The sequence below is a fragment of the Vicia villosa genome, linkage group LG2 (genome assembly GCF_029867415.1).
Source record: "Vicia villosa cultivar HV-30 ecotype Madison, WI linkage group LG2, Vvil1.0, whole genome shotgun sequence".
NCBI lineage: Eukaryota > Viridiplantae > Streptophyta > Magnoliopsida > Fabales > Fabaceae > Vicia > Vicia villosa.
Genome location: NC_081181.1, coordinates 193,674,151 through 193,693,354, shown reverse-complemented (window position 1 = coordinate 193,693,354; position 19,204 = coordinate 193,674,151). Strand labels below are relative to the sequence as shown.

Genomic DNA, 19,204 nt, shown 5'->3' with positions numbered 1-19,204 from the left:
GTCTACTGACGTAGCCTTTAGTAGCTTTAACGTTCCTTTTGTCAGTCAGCGTAGTCTGCCACGTGTACTTCCTTCTGATCTGATGTTTGTGAATACGACGTTTGAATATCATCAGAGTCAAACAGCTTGGTGCACAGCATCTTCTGATCTTCTGACCTTGAAGTGCTTCTGAGCGTGATACCATCTTCTGATCTTCAGTGCTTCTGATCTCATGTTCTTCTGATGCTTCCATAGACCCATGTTCTGATTCTGCTTCGACCATCTTCTGATGTCTTGCCAGACCATGTTCTGATTGTTGCATGCTGAACCATTTGAGACACATCTTCTGAGCGCTGAATTATGCGTACTCTTTATATATATTTCCTGAAAGGGAAATTGCATTGGATTAGAGTACCATATTATCTTAAGCAAAATTCATATTATTGTTATCATCAAAACTAAGATAATTGATAAGAAGAAATCTTGTTCTAACAATCTCCCCCTTTTTGATGATGACAAAAACATATATAAATGATATGAATTTGCGATCAGAAAGAGTAGACGGCAAAAGACAAATTACACAGCTATAGCATAAGCATATGAATATGTCTCCCCCTGAGATTAACAATCTCCCCCTGAGATAAATAATCTCCCCCTGAAATAAATACTCGAAGAACTTTAATAAAAGACTTCCCTGATTATTTCGGTAGAGACGATCATATGAGCTTCTGCCTTCAGAGAATCCATAGCTTCTGACTTCTGCTTCCATTGGACAGCTTCAGAACTTGAATTTCTTTGATCTTCAGAACATTCACAGCTTCTGACTTCTGCTTCCATTCAGGACAGCTTCAGAACTTGAATTTCTTTGATCTTCAGAACATTCACAGCTTCTGACTTCTGCTTCCATTCAGGACAGCTTCAGAACTTGAATTTCTGGATCTTTTAGAACATTCACATCTTCTGATTTCTGCTTCCCTCGGATAGCTTCAGAACTTTGAATGTCTACTAACATCACTTCATGCTAGATTTGTATCAGAACATTGTTGAATGTACCAGAGCATCATCTGAGCATCTCTACATCCTGAAATGTTACAGAACAAAAACTAAACGACAAAAGTCAGCATGAACGAGTTAGAACATAAAATGTATATTCAAATACATGATATGTATCAGAGCCAAATGTATCAGAGCATTTTAGGCTAAAAACATGTATCAGAGCAAATAATGTATCAGAGCCATAACATTATGTGTATCAGGGCAAATAGAATTTTGTCAGAACAGGATAGACAATGATATTCAAATTCTATTATCAGTGCTTCTGATTCATTCTTCTTTCTTGCTTCTGATCTCTGAAGCTTGACAGCACTCAGCTTGCTTCAGTTTCAATGGTTTTGCTTCTAGTGTTTGCTTTGAAGATTCACTTCACTTCTTTGTACCTGCAAAACACTTAAACCATATAGAACTTGCAGTTCTTGTTAGTGAATGTGTGGGAGCCTTTACCCAGCAACTGATAGATTTAATCAAATCATTTATCATTTATCTTTCTCCCCCTTTTTTGTCATATCATCAAAAAAATAGAAAAGATTCAGATGAATAAAACAGAACACATGGAGGAAGAAAATGATTTCATTAAGGTTCAACCAATGGGTACAGAAGTACAAGATGAAAAAATCAGATGCACAGAAACAAAACAGATGCAAAGAAAAGAAAGAAACAACATAGACTCAATCTAAGATGGCCCTAGTCTTGATAAGATCTTGGCCAGCATCTGTTTGACATCATTGTTGTGTTCTTCTTGCCTCTCAATGAAAGCATCATACTTCTCATTGAGTGAACTTTGATCATCCTGTCTCCTCTGAATCGCTTCTAGAGTCCTTGCAAGACGAGAAGGTTCATCAAGAGAAGTTTCACCGCTTTCAACCACAGGAATGACATGTTGATCTGCAGCTTCCATAGAAGTATCATTTGCTGAGATATCCTCAACAGGGTCTGATTTAGCAACATGATCTTCAGCATCTGCTTCTTGCATAGAAGCATCTCCATACTCTGCAGCAGGAATTTCAGAGTCTCCATTCTCTAGAGCCTGAAGAATGGCAGCTAAATTCCTTGGAGCAGAGGGACCTTCCACTTCTGGTGGGTCAACAACTTCTGGAATGACCAAGCTAGGGTCTTTCTTAGAAGGGTTTTCCCTCAGAAAGTCAAATAAGGTCTTGAAGTCTCCAAGCAGAACAGGATACTCAGGAATCCAGATAACCATGTCCCTGCATGGGTTTGCTTCCATTGCAGCAGCCAGTCTCAATACTTCCAATTCATCCACAAAGGGCTTCTCTTCCAAAAGATATCTTCCTTTGAGGCGAGCAAACCAGAAGTCTTCATAATTCCTCAGAATTCCACGAGGCCTTGGAGCAGCAGCTACACAGGCTTCTTGAAGTTCTAAAAACAGAGCATCTGATTTTCTGCGAAAGATCCTCCAGAAGTTCCGCATAGCAACATCATTCAATCCAGAACTTTCAGCAATTCTGAGAGTATCAAAGGTACTTCTGAGATTCTTCTTTATGTTTTCAAAAACTACACCAATAGGATATACAGGGCTGGATTTTATTTGGGTTTTTGAAAAGGCAGGGTTGGAGGTGAAGTATGGAAGAGGTTCTCTATCCAACCTATAAGAAGATTCTGCTTCAGTATCAGAATCTAACACTACCACTTCAGCTTCAGGACGAGGCTTGGGAGTGTAGTTGCAATCACGGAGCAGTTGCTCATGTGATGCAGAGGTTGGAAAAGGAGAATCACAAGGATTGTTTTGAGAGGTGGAGGGAGTATGTTCAAGAGTGGTATTGGGTGAAGGTTGAGAAGGAAAGAGAGTTTGAAGGGGTTGTATATTCAAAACCAGATTGTCAACAGCTTGGTCAGAGACAAGATTAGTGGAGGGTGAAGGAGACGGAATGGATTGAGGAGATGGTGGAGTTTTTGTAAGGGGAAATGGTGAGGGAGGAAGAGAATTGGATTTGTTTGCATGTGAAGAAGGAATGGTTATAGGGGAAGATGGTGGTGTAAGAATATGGACAACAACGGGTGATTCTGATGAGGCTTTTTCTGGTTCGGGGGTAGGTACAACTTCTATTGGTGTAACTTCTGATCGAACAGCAGGAACAGAAATAGGTTCAGAGATGCATATTCCTTTGGAACCTTTCAGAAGCGCTTTGGTCACATCCTCCGTTTTCTTCAGCTTTTTACTCTTCGGCTCTTCAATAATCTTTGCTTTGCCTCTAGAGATTTCTTTTCTTCTGGCATAAGCCTGAACTTCTTGTTGTTTTTCAGCTACTTGAGGGATATTGTCTTCATCAGAGCTTTGAATAATCATTTTCCTCTTCTTGGTTATCTTCTTTTCAACAACTTCAACTATCTCATCATTTTTGTTTGACTTCTTCTTCTTTTTCTTTTTCTCAAAGTCATCAGATACGGCCTTAACAACATTAGCAATCACCTTTTTAGAAACCTCTTGTTTCTTAGAGACAACAGAAGGATAATCATGCTTTCTTTTAGTTCTTTCTTCCCTCTTGCGATTTACTTTGAAAGGGGCACCTTTGTCTTGATCTTTAAAGCTCTTATTCTCTTCAAGAGATTTCAGATAAACAGTTTTGACTTCAGGTACCTCACTATTGAAGAAGGTTTCAAAGTCAGCCAGAACTGGTTCTCTTATGGTTCTTGTTCCATCTAGAGGATCAGGAACTTTGAGAAAAGTGTCAATGATTTTCATCTTCTTTAAAGAGAAAGCATTCAGACAAGATCCAGTGGTGACAGCAAGATCTTTGATGATACCTTCAGACTCCAGACTTTCCACAATCTTGGAATGTATCAGAAGGTTTGTAATAATCCTACCAAAAGGAATGGTTGTTCCAGCATTTTCCTTTCTGAAGGCATTTCTGGAATCCTTTACTGCTTTCCACATATGATTGAAGATAATGTAAATCGCATCAACCTTCTTCTGAGTGGCAATGCAATAAAGAATATACCTTTGATCATTACTGATGAAGTCCGGGGCATGAGTTGATTTCCTATGGTAGAAACACCCGAGAAGGATCTTTGTCCAGATTCTGTAGATATCCTTCAAATTCTTAACATGTGTAGTTTTCTTGACATTTGAATAGAGAGTGGATAGAATATCTTCCACATCTTCTCTTTGATCAAATTCAAAAGCCCCTTCAGGATTTTTCAGATCAAACATCACTCTTAGGATGTTTTCAGTAACAACGACAGACTTTCCATGGACGAAGGAGAGAATAGCTTTTGGTGCAACCACAGCATGTACCCAGAACTCTTTGACAAGATCCGGATAAACAGGTCCAACGAACTCAGCAAACAACGAGGTCCATCCTTGAAAGATGATGTCTTCCTTAAGATGAAATTGATTTTCTTCAAGGTTATCAAAGTCGACCATGAGTTCACACAAAACTTCCAATTTATCTTTGGGGATGGAGCATGCAACAACAGGGGTGAGTTCCTGGTGTGTTTCATCGTGCATATGAAGAAGAGTAGATGAACCAGCAAAATGAGATGAAGAAGCAGCCATTGATGCAGAATGAACGAAAACGAGCAGGAGAAGCGAACTAGGTTTTCGATTAGGGTTTTTAGAAAAACGGCTAAAAACTTTTCAAACGAGAGAATGCAAGAGGAGAAAGAGACAAAGGAGCGAAAAAGATGTATGATATGATTTGAAAAACATATATAGGGACGGATTTAAAAAATTGAACAGTTTCAGAATCAAAGGAAATCAATTTTATTAAATGATGAGTGACGTGAGGAGAGAGAACGTGGTAAATGAAATAATTAAAAACAGTTACCTAGGTCGGCGTCTTTTCAACTGCACGCTTTGTACAAACCGTACAGACACGTGTTCATCATTAGATAATAGATGACAGCTGTATTAAGAACAGACTTTACGCCTTCAGATTCTGATCACTGCTTCTGAGTTGATCGAGTTTCACTTCTGGAAATACTCCTTCTGAAGTGTGCAGATATAAGACTGAATGATCTTCTGATCCATTACTTCTGATATACACAGCTTCTGGAGGTTTACTTCTTTGTTCTGCAGCTTCTGATAGGACACAACTGTATCTGCAGAAATTCTTAAGCTCTTTGTTTCATCAGAAACAAGTTTATCATCAAAACAGATGTTTACTGATTTGTCCACAATTAATGTTTCAATGTTTTGTATATTCTGTAGTATCAAGAATGAAACATCAATGCTTCAGAGACAGACAAAACAAATGGTTCCAAGACTAATAAACTTTCTTTTCTGAATTCCTACAAACACAGTTTCTTCAACAGATTTAAGAACCAGAACTTGAAAGACAATCTTTCTTCCTTTCAAGTGTTGAGACCAACTTGAATCCAGGTGTCAAGTCATGTTGAATGTTGTCTTCTTTGTTATCAAGAGAATCTGCAAAAGAACTAATCTTTTTCTTTGGTACCCACATCTTCTTGGGTCCTTTCTTGTTAGATTTTCTCAAGTTCTGATTGAACTTGGGTTTAACATTGTAAGCAATAGGAGGAACAGCATGATAATTCTTAATGTGAGTTTCATGATATTTCCTAGGTTGTGTCACATGCTTCTTAGTGTGTGTAATGTGAAAACTTTGTGCATGTGATGTGTGCCTAATATCATGTGAGTGGCCATACTTGAACTGATCATACAATGGCTTGTATGTAATTTTCATTTCATCAACAGGTTCAAGTTTGTATGGGGTTTCACCCTCATAACCAATGCCAACTCTTTTGTTTCCAGACACAGCATATATCATAGAAGCTAGCTGACTTCTGCCAATACTTCTAGATAGGAACTTCCTGAAACTTAAATCATATTCTTTCAGAATATGGTTCAGACTGGGAGTGGATTTTTCTGAATCAGAAGGAGATCCAACATTATTGGATAATTTTAAAAGTTTTTCCTTTAATTCAGAATTCTCCAACTCAAGCTTCTTTGTTTCAAATTCAAATTGCTTTTTCAGCTTTTTGTATTTGAGACTGATCTGAGACTTGAGTTCCAGAAGTTCAGTTAGACCGGAAACTAACTCATCTCTAGTAAGTTCAGAAAATACCTCTTCAGAATCTGATTCTGATGTAGATTCTGATCCGTCATCTTCTGTCGCCATCAGCGCACAGTTGGCCTGCTCATCTTCTGAATCATCTTCTGACTCATCCCAGGTTGCCATAAGACCTTTCTTCTTATGAAACTTTTTCTTGGGACTTTCCTTCTGAAGATTTGGACATTCATTCTTGTAGTGTCCAGGCTCATTGCATTCATAGCACATGACCTTCTTCTTGTCAAATCTTCTTTCATCAGAAGATTCTCCACGTTCAAATTTCCTTGAACTTCTGAAGCCTCTGAACTTCCTTTGCTTGGTCTTCCAGAGTTGATTTAGCCTTCTGGAAATCATGGACAGTTCATCTTCTTCTTCAGATTCTGATTCTTCAGGATCTTCTTCTCTAGCCTGAAAAGCGTTAGTGCATTTCTTGATATTAGATTTTAATGCAATAGACTTACCTTTCTTTTGAGGCTCATTTGCGTCCAGCTCAATCTCATGGCTTCTCAAGGCACTGATAAGCTCTTCCAGAGAAACTTCATTCAGATTCTTCGCAATCTTGAATGCAGTCACCATCGGACCCCATCTTCTGGGTAAGCTTCTGATGATCTTCTTTACATGATCAGCCTTGGTGTATCCTTTGTCAAGAACTCTCAATCCAGCAGTCAGAGTTTGAAATCTCGAAAACATCTTTTCAATGTCTTCATCATCCTCCATCTTGAAGGCTTCATACTTCTGGATTAAGGCAAGAGCTTTTGTCTCCTTGACTTGAGCATTTCCTTCATGAGTCATTTTCAAGGACTCATATATGTCATAGGCCGTTTCCCTGTTAGATATCTTCTCATACTCAGCATGAGAGATAGCATTCAGCAAAACAGTTCTACATTTATGATGATTCCTGAAAAGCTTCTTTTGGTCATCATTCATTTCTTGCCTTGACAGCTTCACGCCTCTGGCATTTACTGGATGTTTGTAACCATCCATCAGAAGATCCCATAGATCACCATCTAGACCCAGAAAGTAACTCTCCAGTTTATCTTTCCAGTATTCAAAGTTTTCACCATCAAATACCGGCGGTCTAGTATAACCATTGTTACCGTTGTATTGCTCAGCAGAGCCAGATGTAGATGCAGGTGTAGGTATAGTCCTTTCACTTTCATCAACCATCTTTTAAATGAAGCGTTTTTCTCTTCCTGAATCTTTTCTAAACACGGTTAAGTGCTTGCACCTTAGAACCGGCGCTCTGATGCCAATTGAAGGATAGAAAAACACTTAGAAAGGGGGGGATTGAATAAGTGTGACTTAAAAACTTGAGCGATAAAAATAAAATGCACAATTATTTTTATCCTGGTTCGCTGTTAACGAAGCTACTCCAGTCCACCCCCGCAGAGATGATTTACCTCAACTGAGGATTTAATCCACTAATCGCACGGATTACAATGGTTTTCCACTTAGCCGCAACTAAGTCTTCCAGAGTCTTCTGATCACAACCTGATCACTCCAGGAACAACTGCTTAGTTCACTCCTAAGACTTTTTGCTCAGCCAACTGCCAAGACTTCCTGCTCAGCTAACTGCTAAGACTTCCTGCTCAGCCAACTGCCAAGACTTCCTGCTCAGCTAACTGCTAAGACTTCCTAGAGTATACTGATCAACTGATCACTCTAGTTCCTTACAACTTAATGTAATCTATTCAAGAGTTTACAAATGCTTCTTAAAAGCGATAATCACAACTGTGATATTTCTCTTACAATTTAAGCTTAATCTCACTAAGATATTACAACAGCAATGTAGTGAGCTTTGATGAAGATGAAGATTCTGAGTTTAGATTTGAACAGCGTTTCAGCAAGTTAATTTGAATTGTATTGGTTCAGGATCGTTAACCTTGCTTCTCATCAGAACTTCATATTTATAGGCGTTGAGAAGATGACCGTTGAATGCATTTAATGCTTTGCGTGTTCCGTACAGCTTTGCATTTAATGTTATACGCTTTTGTCAACTACCTCGAGCCTTGTTCACGCTGTGTCTACTGACGTAGCCTTTAGTAGCTTTAACGTTCCTTTTGTCAGTCAGCGTAGTCTGCCACGTGTACTTCCTTCTGATCTGATGTTTGTGAATACGACGTTTGAATATCATCAGAGTCAAACAGCTTGGTGCACAGCATCTTCTGATCTTCTGACCTTGAAGTGCTTCTGAGCGTGATACCATCTTCTGATCTTCAGTGCTTCTGATCTCATGTTCTTCTGATGCTTCCATAGACCCATGTTCTGATTCTGCTTCGACCATCTTCTGATGTCTTGCCAGACCATGTTCTGATTGTTGCATGCTGAACCATTTGAGACACATCTTCTGAGCGCTGAATTATGCGTACTCTTTATATATATTTCCTGAAAGGGAAATTGCATTGGATTAGAGTACCATATTATCTTAAGCAAAATTCATATTATTGTTATCATCAAAACTAAGATAATTGATAAGAACAAATCTTGTTCTAACAGGTATCTCATGCTCAATTAAAATTAGCTTTTGAAGAACTACATAGAGATGCAATTGAAGCTTTCAAACTGGCCTCAAATAAGAAATTTTTTTCATATCTTGAATCAAAAGTTGAGAAGACCGAAAAGGACATGGAAGCTTTAAAACAATCTATGCTAGATATTCAAAAGGACAAAGTTGAGATAGATCCTACATCATGGTTTGGTTGTGAGACATGTCATATTTGGCAAAAAGAAGTAAGAGATCTAAAGGCCAAGTTAGATAAGGCTCTACAACCAAGAGTGACTTTTGCGGTTGATCCAAATAAGTTCAAAAGATCGTATACTCCTTTATATAGTAAATACACTTTTGTACCAAAAGTATCAACTAGCAAAACAACATACTCTCATCATATTACTTGTCACTATTGTTGCAAAGAGGGACATACCATTGAAAAATGAAAATTTAGGAGGATTTTAGTTCCTAAAGGAGTATTTCAATGGTTGCCTAAGTGCAACAATTTATGTACTCACCACCTAGGACCCAATGAAGATTGGGGACCTTCCACTCTAAATTAATTTCGCAGGAAAAGTGTCTTGACATTGCCGAAAGGTTGTGGTTCCTTGATAGCGGATGTTCAAGACACATGACGGGAGACATATCACTCTTTGTTGAGTTCCACGCAAAGAAAAAGGGGTATGTCACATATGGAGACAACAATCGGGGAGCTATACTTGGTAACGGAAGTGTAGGTAACCCGTCTACCACAACTATAATTGATGTGTTACTAGTAGAAGGTCTTAAACATAATCTCCTAAGTATTAGTCAATTGTGCGACAAAGACTTCAAAGTAACTTTTACAAATTGTGGCTGCACAATAGAACATATTAAGAAAAGAGGCATCATGTTTAATGGCGTATGAGTAAACTACATTTATATGCTAAAACTTGGACAAAGGCATATTTTTTTACTCTCAATCTAGCAAAGCATATCAGATATATAATAAAAGATTACTTATAGTAGAAGAGTTAGTACACGTGTCTTTTGATGAATCTTATACAAAATATGTCGAGAAAGGTCTTTCGTTTAATGGTGCAGGTCCATCCACTGAAGATATTGTCAAAGATAAGGAAGACGAGAATGAAAATATTGTAAAGAAAGATGCTGAGAAAGAGAAAGATGAGTCTCATGATGAAAATGAAAAAGAGAGCATCTCAAACAATGAAGAACTTCCTAAGGCCTGGACAAATATGAAAGACCATCCAATTGACAACATAATAGGAGACATCTCAAAGGGCGTTACAACACGCTCAAAGATAAGTAACTTCTGTCATCATTTTGCTTTCGTTTCACAAGTTGAGCCGAAAAACGCTAAGGACGCATTACTTGATGAGCATTGGCTAATGGCCATGCAAGAAGAATTAAACCAATTTAAACGGAATGATGTTTGGGACTTAGTCCCTCATCTGGGAGATCATCAAGTAATCGGCACTAGATGGGTTTTTCGTAACAAACTTGATGAAAATGACGTTATTACTAGAAACAAAGCTAGATTAGTTGCCCAAGGTTACAATCAAGAGGAAGATATTGATTATGAAGAGACATACGCTCCTGTAGCACGTCTCGAAGCTATTCGCCTCTTACTTGCCTATGCTTGTTCAAAAGACTTCAAACTATTCCAAATAGATGTTAAAAGTGCCTTTCTAAATGGCTATATAAATGAAGAAGTCTATGTTGCTCAGCCACCCGGCTTTGAGAATTACATGCATCCAACTCATGTTTATAAGCTGAAACGTGCTCTATACGGTCTTAAACAAGCCCCTCGGGCTTGGTACGAACGTTTGAGCAAATTTCTTCTTAGCCAAGGGTACTCTAGGGGTAAAATTGATACTACTCTCTTTATTAAAAGAAAAGATAAAGATGTACTCTTAGTCCAAGTTTATGTAGATGATATTATATTTGGGTCGACTAATGCAAAACTTGTCAAAGAATTTTCTAAGCTTATGCAGAGTGAATTTGAGATGAGTCTCTTGGGTGAGCTAAATTTCTTCCTTGGCCTACAAATCAAGCAACTCAGTCATGGAACGTTTGTAAGTCAAACTAAATACTGCACAGAGCTGCTCAAAAGATTTGGAATGAGTGAGTCAAAGGAAATTGACACACCTATGGCAACAAATAGCAACCTAGTCAAAGATGAAAAAGTATGAAGGTAGTTCATCATCAAATCAAAGATCGTTCCACTTTGACAAGAGGATTCTACTCCACTCTACGCAATGATGACAAGATACTTAAAGTGGTAACATGTTTGTTGTTCACTTCCAAAAATATTATTGATACTATAATATGCTATCAATTAACATGTTTATAGTGACTTCATATATGCTTCTCCATATGTCTCATTTACATGTATATGTTGATCATCATTACTCATAGCATACCATGTTTGGGCATACTAATAAGTAGAATCAACTTGTATCCAACATCCATAAGTATCTCCATTGCATTTCAAGCATTTGAAGCATTTTTGGTCGACCTACTATGCCTTTGAGTCAACCTACTGAAGATTTTTTGTTCTGTTTGGATATTTTGTTCGCTTGGCTGTATTCTGAATATGTTTAGATATTATGCTCTACTGTTTTACTATTATGCTATGCAAGATATCTTTCTGTTAAAATTATTATGTTACTCTCTTCTACTATTCTCTTGTTGTCTATCTTTTGATGTTGTCAAAGGGGGAGATGTGTTGAGAGTACGGGGGAGATGAGTACGGGGGAGCTTAGTACGGGGGAGCTTTCGCCATTAAATCAAATGTTTGCCATCATCAAAAAGGGGGAGTATGTAAGTAAAAGCCTATACTCACCAAGGAGTTTTCGATTCATGGAAAACATCATAAGTAAACAAACAACAAAAGCACAAGTGAATGACTCAAGGAAAAGCAAGCATTGGCTATCCAAGACAATGTAGGTCGACATACCATGTGTCAAGGTCAACCGATAAAGCTCAAATTACTCAACATATGGTCTTGCATCAACTAGGCCTACCCAGTGCATCATTTGGTCGACTCAAATTAAGGCAAACAAAGAAGATACAAACATGCCACTGTTAGGTCGACCCACTCACCTTCCTAGGTCGACCTAAACTGAAGGGATTTACACATGTCACTGTTAGGTCGACCTACCCACACTCCTAGGCCGACCTAAAGTGAAGAAAAGTCACAAAAATGCATTTCAACTGACTTTAGGTCGACCTAAACCTTCAACAGGTCGACCTAACTGGAAACAACTGACTTTAGGTCGACCTAAACCTTCAACAGGTTAACCTAACTGACTTTAGGTCGACCTAAACCTTCAGCAGGTCAACCTAACAGATTTTAGGCCAACCTAACTGGGACAATTTCAACTCAATTAACTTTGCTTCTGTTAGGTCGACCTAAGCACTAAAGTAGGTCAACCTATTTGCTGAAAACTTCCCAAATCATGTGTTTACTCTGCTCCAACATACCAGCAACTATATATATCATTCCGTGTTAATTATTCATCAACACCAACAACTGAAAGATACACAAAGGCTTCTCATCTTCGATCATCGACACGACTCCAACACAATTACACACAATCATTCTTGCGTTGAGGGTTAGCATTCGAGATCGATAACGTCCATGGAACGGAATTGAAGATTCCTAGTGGGTGAAGATTTGTGGGGTTTTTGGTGAATAAAATCCGAGGGTTTTGTCCTCCAAGATAGGTGATTCTTGGGGGTTTTTATCAAGAGGTTTCATCAAGGATCCATCTGAGTGTGAAGATTGAAGAACAAGGGTTCAAGGCAATTCAAGACACTGCAGAAAAGGGATCAAGTGAAGCTCTTGGGACACCTTGATCTGGCTCAAGATTAAGGGGAAAGAAGATTCAAAGGATCGACAAATTTGGTTTATTGTTTATCACTTTGCTTTCTTCTTTGTATAAACTGCTTTCAACATTAATGGAAGATTTCCCAATTTCAATTTGGAATTGGGGGCAGACGTAGTCGTAACGAGGACGATCGACGAACTGCCTGAACAAATATCGTGTTCTTGTCGCTTTTATCTTTTCATTTACGTTCTGTTCATATTTGGTCATAATTGCAAAATTGATTAACGATTCAAGTGTTAAAATTTTGAATTAAGATTCTGCATAAACATCACAATTCACCACATCTTGAATCATCATCAATTTGAACATTATCACCAAGTGTTTGTCTTTTTGCTTATTCCATTATCACTGCATTGCAAACCAAAGTTTATCAATTTAGAAGTTAATCGATTTCCAGTTGTGAAACGTATTGCTTCGATAACATATCACTTCATCGTTAATCTCAATTATCTTGTGGTTTTGTCACATATACGACCCTTGCAATAACGGTCCGGAATAGACGCAAGTCGATTCAGAACCGCTTTCGCTTTAATTCGAAATAATTCCGAAAAACTCTGTGAGATCTATTCACCCCCCTCTAGATCCTTAGGCCAGCGTCTAACAATATCTTCATTGACTAATCCATTCTGATGCGTCAAAAGTTATATTCAACCCATCCATGCACTTTGACATTAAAGCTTAGAGCACATTGCAAGCAACTATGAACACTTGTATCATAAAAACACATCATGAGTTGAGTTCCTCGAGAGCCATTTGTCCAAATCAGCACATAACCTGATATGTAGAAACATCAAGTAAGACGTTAGAAGCAACAAATTTGTCAATTAAGCTAATCCTATGAGCATAATATGTATTCACATAAAGAGTGGACATACTTTCAACTATGATTTTAAGCTGCATTGATTTTCAAATATATCAAGGACCAAAATTAGAACTAATGGCTACTACTCAGTACCAATCATTCTATGCATAATATTCACCAGTCCCAATCAGCCCTTGCTTTTGTATTTAGTTCTGACTATTCTTGACAACTGAGAAATAAAAATTATTTAAATTTCAAGAAAAAAAAGCTTCAAATAAAAATAAGTAAAAGGCTAATATGAACTGAGTCGTTGTACAAGAAGCATCAACACTCCAATAGAAAGTAGCATGAAATTATCATAATTAGTACATCTTTAAAGCCAAATAAAAATTAGTGGTGAAATGGATCAATAAGGTTACAAAATTGTATCACCGGTTATATCAACCAATTATAGAGAGAAAAGAAACATGAGTGAAAAACTAACTTACTAAAATTGTCATCTAGTGCTATAAAATTTCATATGGTCCATCAATGAAGTTACATGTTACATACAACCAGATTGATTTTGTGGCATGGTAAATAATCCACACATGAAGATATACCTTATAGTGAATGAACACATGTATATGCAAATACTTATAAAGAATCATATTTGTTGATTGCCCATCTTAAGAGTAACATGACTAAAAATAGTCAATCCAATTCAAAAATCTGTCTCACTACATTCTTTGAAGGGTATTATATTGTTTTGAATCAGTAATAACATTAAATAGCACATTACAAAAATACTTAATTCAGAATCATGTGCTAAAGGCAGCGCCATACCCAATAATATACTTAAAGTGAAAAGGAAAAAGTAGTGTATGTTTATCATTATAGAATAAAGTTGTAATTCAGAACAAGGGCAAGAAATTGTACCAATCAACCAAAGCTAAAATTGGTAGGTCTGAAAATGTTCTACTGATTCAATGAAGAAAAAATCTGCATTTAAATTTCAATTTTAGATATTAAGCAAGGGACGATTATCAAAAAAACAAGACAGAAAAACCCATCAGAAAGGTAAGACTACAATGTATGATAGTGATATGCTATAATATCCAATGTAGTTATATCAGAACTTCTAAAAGCATCACATCAAAGCTTTGATGCAATTTAATTCTCTATACTGCAGACTAGTGTGCAGAGTACCTTGTGGCCATATCTAAATTGATAATCCCATAATTTAGGTTTGATACTATATTTGTTTGATCAACATGTATTTTCTTAAGTTTTATGATTTTCTTATGAAAGGTTCTATATAATTTGCAAGAGATCAAATTTTAAAATGATGTGATCTATCGAAAAGAAAAACAATTCACATAATCCGTTTCCTTTTGACTATCATGGTTCACAAGAATTTGAATGTTCCAATGTTGGTTTTTCTTTTAATAAATAAATAAAATAATCAAGACACAACTCTTGGATTCTTTGTTTAAAATGAAGCGTCGGTCAATTTCCAATTAAAATTTTTTAAAAAAATCAGAGTCAAACTAATCTCAAAACTATTTTCTCTCTTTAAAGTTTATGCCGACTACTATGCATCATGCTTCAATAACGTGCTTTCAGGATGAGAAGTATTTTAACCATAAACACAGAAGAAAATATGTGAATATATTCACATTTCCGCACTTTATATTTTGATTTCATATTACAATTTATACTCGTATCTAAGTACCCCTATATTCATAAGTTTATTGACCTGTTTTAATTCTAGTGATAATACCAATATATATAAAATCAAAGTTTGACGAATTGGTTATTCCTATTCTTCACACTCTTTCATCTACTTACTTTTATAACCTGGCTATTCCTATTCTTCATACTCTTTCATATGTTTTTCAGTTTCACATCTAGTATTAGTGGAAACCACAAGTTTCCAGTTTCGAAAAATAGGAAAATCTTAGCAACTGGATTTGATTTCACTCCATTTATCAACTATCACAACCACCATCATCATCATCGGCATCAGGATCAGAATCACCACCACTGGACTCACCGAGATCGATCCACGGTATGGTGTTGATAAACGCTTAGTTCCAACTAGTCCAAATCTGTTGCACCATTAATGAGGTTCATATACTTTTTTATTTTATTTTATTCTTAATGAGGTTCATATTAAATACTATATGAATAAGCACTACTTATAATCTTCCAAATAAGTTACATTTTTCTATTCCTTCAAAAATATTAAATACTTCTAAAGTTCGGAAGCTAAATTTCCTTTTCAAACAACAACAAAATCATCATTCATCATAATTTTTTGAACGGTCTAAACAAAGCAGAACGCATTCAGAAATCATCAAACACAGAATCAATAAACTAAACATCAATTGGATATTTCACACAGATTCAATAAACTAAACGGATTGAACATAAATCAAACCAATCAATATAACAAATGAAAACTGACTGAGATATATATAAATTGGAGATTTCACACCTTCACCTTCATCGACGAACTGCCTCACTTGTTATCATGGAGATTGTCTCTCGAGACACAGCTGAAACAGGAAACCTAAAAACCATATCCGAATTATCGATAATGTTAGACACACTCTCAATTATTTAGAACAAATAAAAATTGAAAAGGGATTGTATAGATCAGAGAATTAGAAATAGAGTATGATTGATTACAAGAGGAACACGAGCTCTGATATGCTTAACAAGTTTAGAAGCGCACTGATTCTCCCCTGGCTCCTGATTATGGTGACTTCTAATGCATTCCATCTCCGTGCTTCCAAACCCTCCATTTCCAGTCCGGTTCATTTTCCCCATCGCCAATAACTACAAACGCCACCGTTAAAACCAAAATCAACCAAGGATGCACGACACAATCAAATCTACAATGAGGAGTCAATCCTGATTCCGACTATCGGAGCTCCGAAGTACATGCGACGAGGTTATCCGAATAAGCAGTTATTTTTAAAAGAACAAGCACCGTCATTCACCACCAACAACTCTTCTTTATTACTTATTGGCCGTCGGAGAAAGATACGAATCTTCTGAAGCCGAGAGAGATCGTTTGAGACCGAGAGGAATTGAGCTCAAAGAGAAAAAGAGACTGAGCGTTTCCAATGGGAAAGATACCTAGATCTGAGATTTTTTCGTTTATATTTTTTCAATGACAAAAGTGTCCTTAACAAAAAAAACTAATGACAAAAGACTTTTGTTGTTTTTATTTAAATTCTCTCACAATTTTTCTTTTAAGTGTTAAACTGAACAAATAATTTTTTATAACAAAATTGAAAATATAATTAGTTAAATCATTTTTAAAATGTAACTAATGGCTATGAAAATTTTGTTTGTGGTTTAAGCACGTGTAATTAGCTAGAGCATAAATATGTAGCAAGATTTTGGTATCTAAATTTAAATTTTCTTGTAGTGTTTATTCAATTATTGCTTTTCATATTTTTTTTTTATAGTTCCTTATCATTTTCCATTTTCTTTCCCTTTTCTTACAATATGCAAAACTCATTTTACCCATTTTTTCATTTTTATTCATGTATTGCATTTCATTTTTTTTATATATATAGTTACTATTTATTTTCCATATTCTTACAATCTTCCAAACTCATTGTACTCTTGTGAATTGCTATAAAACATATACATGACACCATGCAATTACTACATCATTTAGCTATATATCTCCAACTTCATTTAATTCTAAATACAAACTCTTCAACCAAACACTCGCACAAGTCAAAGTAGAAGAAGTTTTCCATCACAAGCAATGAAAGACTACAATTTCGTTTTCTTCACATGTCTTCAGCTCACAGCTTTTTTCATTATCTCCACCAACATGACTTCAATATCTTCGTTGATGATACCAAGGTATGGTCCTGAATTTGTTATTAGATTTGAAAAAAATATGCATGTCTTTGAATTTGAATTGAAATAGATGCATACAATTAAACTTTCAAGAGATTTTCTATGCACATTCAAAATAGTTGCTTAGCTTTAACACCCAACCCTATGCCTTGCCCAAAGAAACCAGCCTTGGACCTTAAACCACTACCCAAGACTCTTAGGTATGAATATCTAGACGATGAGCTCAAAAGACCAGTAATAGTCAACGCAGAGCTAGGAGCCACAGAGACTGAGAAGATATTACAAGTATTAAGGAAGTATCCATCTGCGTTAGGATACAACATTGCTGATCTGAAGGGAATAAGTCCTTCCATATGTATGCATCGCATCATGTTGGAAGAAGATTGCAAAACCTCTAGGGAGCATCAACGAAGGATTAACCCTATCCTGAGCACAATAGTTAAAGATGAAGTTACCAAACTTCTGAATGCTGGAATTATATATCCAACCTCTGATAGTCAGTGGGTAAGTCCGGTCCATTGTGTACCAAAGAAGGGAGGCATAACAGTTACCGTAAATAAGTCAGGCGAATCTATAGCCGAAAGAAAGGTGACTGGAGCAAGGATGTGTATTGACTATCGTAAGTTAAACAAAGCCACAAGGAAAGACCATTTCCCTCTTCCATTTATTGACCAAATGCTCGAACACTTAGCAAAACATTCCTATTACTGTTACCTGGATGGTTACTCAGGATTCTTTCAAATCCCAATTCACCCTGACGACCAAGAGAAAACAACCTTCACGTGCCCTTATGGAACATTCGCTTATAGACGCATGCCTTTCAGATTATGCAACGCCCCTGCGACATTTCAGAGATGCATGATGTCAATTTTCGCTGATTATATAGACAACATCATGGAAGTCTTTATGGACGACTTCTCTGTGTGTAGGGAAGATTTCGAAGGATGTCTCTCAAATCTAGAAAAAGTATTGGACAAACGTGTATAAGTTAACCTCGTCCTAAAACTGGGAAAAGTGTCACTTTATGGTTAAACAAGGGATTGTACTTGGATATGTAGTTTCCGAAAGAGGGACCGAAGTCGATAAAGCAAAGATCGAAGTAATAGAAAATCTCCAACCCCCAAAAACAGTTAGAGAGATACAGAGCTTCTTAGGACACACAGGTTTCTACAGAAGATTCATAAAGGACTTTTCTAAGATCTCTAAACCTCTGACTAGCCTCCTAATGAAAGACGTTGAGTTTAACTTCAACGATGAATGTCTAGAAGCCTTTGAAGTACTAAAGACAGCCCTGATATCCGCACCCATAATGCAACCACCCGACTGGAATTTACCATTTGAAATTATGTGTGATGCAAGCGACTATGTTGTAGGAGCTGTCTTAGGCCAAAGAATAGATAAGAAACTCCACGCAACATACTATGCAAGCAGGACCTTAGACCCTGCGCAAATGAATTACGCCACAACCGAAAAGGAACTCCTGACCGTGGTCTTCGCGTTAGATAAGTTTCGTTCCTATCTGATAGGAGCAAATATAATAGTTTACACTGACCATGCAGCCATTAGGTATCTAATAGCTAAACAAGATGCAAAACCTAGACTATTAAGGTGGATCCTACTACTAAAAGAATTTGATTTGGAAATCAAAGATAAAAAGGGGACCGAAAACGTTGTAGCCGCCCATTTATATAGGATGGAAGGTATTAAGACAGAAGAAACACCAATCAACGATGATTTCCCTTATGAACGCTTAATAGCACATTTAGAATCCGAAAGCGACACATTGGAACAACCTAAAGCGCAAACCGTTAAGACATTAAGCACCGGAACCACTCTGCCATGGTATGCTGATTTCGTCAACTACCTAGAGGCGAGAGTGCTTCCGCCTGACATGACTTACCAACAAAAGAAGAAGTTCTTCCATGATCTTAAACATTATTATTGGGATGAACCCTTGCTATTCAAGAGAGGTACTGATGGGATATTCCGCCGATGTGTTTCGGAAGAAGAAATAGAAAGCATAATACATCATTGCCATGATGCCCCCTATGGTGGGCATGCAAGCACATCAAAGACATGCGCTAAGATTCTG

The 19,204-nt window shown here is 36.9% G+C and overlaps 1 long non-coding RNA gene across 2 annotated transcripts; it reads right to left on the bottom strand.

Annotated features, from left to right (window-relative positions):
* Window positions 1-12,863: 12,863 nt before the first annotated feature.
* On the bottom strand, window positions 12,864-16,344 carry LOC131647794 (uncharacterized). 2 transcript variants are annotated; one of them, XR_009297963.1, is made up of 4 exons: window positions 15,919-16,344; window positions 15,725-15,799; window positions 14,164-14,226; window positions 12,864-13,217 (listed from the first exon to the last, which is right to left on the bottom strand). It is a non-coding gene; the product is annotated as an uncharacterized LOC131647794 (long non-coding RNA). The 2 variants fall into 2 exon arrangements; XR_009297962.1 differs by lacking the exon at window positions 14,164-14,226.
* Between the last annotated feature and the right edge of the window lie 2,860 nt (window positions 16,345-19,204).